This window comes from Lithobates pipiens, unplaced genomic scaffold (assembly GCF_037356315.1).
Source record: "Lithobates pipiens isolate NorthernLeopardFrog02 unplaced genomic scaffold, aLitPip1_a1.2 Scaffold_61, whole genome shotgun sequence".
Classification (NCBI taxonomy): Eukaryota; Metazoa; Chordata; class Amphibia; order Anura; family Ranidae; genus Lithobates; species Lithobates pipiens.
Genome location: NW_027507883.1, coordinates 953,534 through 956,031, shown reverse-complemented (window position 1 = coordinate 956,031; position 2,498 = coordinate 953,534). Strand labels below are relative to the sequence as shown.

Here is a 2,498-nt window from a genome sequence, read left to right as displayed (position 1 = left end):
AAGAGGTTCATTCCCATCGGTGGAGGGAGTGGACTGTCTAGTTCACCCATGGAACTTCAAGTTGGGGTATATATTCCCTCCAACTCCGTTAATTGTGAGGTTCCTATCCAGGCTTAGGAGATCCTCGGTGACGGTATTTACGATTATTCCACTGTGGCCGAGGAGGCCGTGGTTCACGACTCTTACAGCTCAGCCTTCAACCTCCAGTTCCTCTCCCAATAACTCCGAATCTTCTGTCTCAAGGTAAATTTTTACATCCTGCATCAGAGAAATTGCACCCGATGGCCTGGAGATTGAGAGGGCTAGACTAAGAGCGCAAGGCTGTTCTCATGAAGTCAACCCTGATGCAAGCCAGGAAAGCCACTACCAATACCATCTATTCAAAGGTTTGGGGAAGATTCTGCTTCATGGCACAACAGAAAGGATGGAATTCCCTTTCTCCGCAACCCTCTCAGGTCCTGGAATTCCTCCAGTCGGGGGTCAACAAGGGTCTAAGCTTAAGTACCCTAAAGGTTCAGGTATCAGCTCTGTCAGCTAAAACAGATACTAAGTGGGCATTCCACCCATTGGTAATCCAATTTACAGAGCCTATCTAAACATTAATCCCCCCAGGAGGCCAGTCTTTCCATTATGGGATCTTTCAATAGTTCTCCATGCTTTCGCTTCTCCTCCGTTTGTTTCTTTTTTTTTTGTTGTTGACTTGTTTTTTTTCCCTTGTTACCCAAGGTGACCATCTTGGCGTTTCTCAAGAGGGTTGAGGGTGCCGAAAGAGATTTAATATGGCCACATCACCCTGAAAGTGCCTGATCTTGTCTGATCTCAGAGGCTGAGCAGCGTCTGCCCTGGTTAGTAACAAATGTGAGACCTCCTGGCAATAACCAGTCCCATTTGCTTCTTTTTTTTTTTTTGGCGTTTACTTGTTTTTTTCCCTACTTTCCCTAGGTGACCATCTTGGTGCTTGTCAAGAGGGTTGAGGGTGCCCAAAGGTATTGCTTATGGCCACGACACCCTGAACACACCCGATCTCGTTTGATCTCAGAAGCTAAGCAGGGTTGGGCCTGGTTAGTACCTGAGTGGAAGACCGCCTGGGAATACAAGGTGCCGTCATTTTTTATTTTTTTGCCGTTTGTTTGACTTATTTTTTTCCCTTGTTTCTCAAGGTGACCATCTTGGCGTTTGTCAAAGAGGGTTGGGGATACCCAAAGAGATTGCCTACAGCCATATCACTGTGAAAGCGCCCAATCTCGTCTGATCTCGGAGGCTAAGCAGCGTCGGGCCTAGTGACCATCTTTGCATTTGTCAAGAGGGATGAGGGTGCCCAAAGAGATTGCCTATGGGCAGGGTATGGCCGGGTTAGTACCTGGATGGGAGACAGCCTGGGAATACAAGGTGCTGTAGGCTTCCTTTTTTTTTTTTTGCGGGGGGGGGGGGCCTTGACTTATTTTTTTCCCTTGTTTCCCATGTTTATTATCTTGGCATTTGTCAAGATGGTTGAGGGCACCCAAAGAGATTTCCTATGGCCACATCACCTTGAAAGCGACCAATCTCGTCTAATCTTGGAGGCTAAGCAGGCTCAGACCTGGTTAGTACCTGGATGGGAGACTGCCTGGGAATACCAGGTAGCATAGGCTTCTTTTATTTTTATTTTTTTTGGCGTTGACTTATTTTTCCTTGTTTTCCATGGTGACTATCTTGGCATTTGTGAAGGAGGTTTAGGGTGCCCAAAGAGATTGTCTATGGCCTCATCACCCTGAAAGCTCAAAATCTCGTCTTATCTCAGAGGCTAAGCAGGGTCGGGCCTGATTAGCATCTGGAGGGGAGACCGCCTGGGAATACCAGGAGCTGCAGTCTCCTTTTTTTTTTTTTTTGCGTTAGACTTGTTTTTTTCCCTTGTGACCATCTTGGCATTTGTCAAGAGGGTTGACGGTGCCCAAAGAGATTGCCTGAGGCCACATCACCCTCAAAGCCCTAATCTCATCTGATCTCGGAGGCTAAACAGGGTCAGCCCTGGTCAGTACCTGGATGGGAGACCGCCTGAGAATAGCATGTGCTGTAGGCATCTTTTTTTTTTTTTTGCCTTGTTTCCCAAGATGACCATCTTGGCGTTTGTCAAGAGGGTGGAGTGTGCCCAAAGAGATTGCCTACAGCCACATCACCCTGAAAGCACCTGATCTTGGAAGCTAAGCAGAGTCGGGCCTGGTTAGTACCTGCATGGGAGACCGTCTGGGAATACCAGGTGCTGTAGGTTTTTTTTTTTTGGAGTTGACCTGTTTTTTATTTCTGGTTTCCCAAGATGACCTTCTTGGCATTTCTCAAGAGGGTTTTGGGTGCCAGAAGAGATTGCCTATGGCCACTCCACTCTGAAAGCACCCGATCTCATCTGGTCTTGAAGGCTAAGCAGAGATGGGCCTGCTTAGTACCTGGATGGGAGACCGCCTTTTTTTGTGGTTCCCCAAGGTACCACAAAATCTTGGCATTTCTCAAGAGGGTATTCCCAG

General features: G+C 47.5%; 2 pseudogenes; both read left to right on the top strand.

The window, feature by feature from the left end:
• Window positions 1-991: 991 nt before the first annotated feature.
• On the top strand, window positions 992-1,110 carry LOC143958499 (5S ribosomal RNA; annotated as a pseudogene).
• A 1,029-nt stretch (window positions 1,111-2,139) lies between these two features.
• LOC143958526 (5S ribosomal RNA) lies at window positions 2,140-2,248 on the top strand (annotated as a pseudogene).
• The last annotated feature ends 250 nt before the right edge of the window (window positions 2,249-2,498 follow it).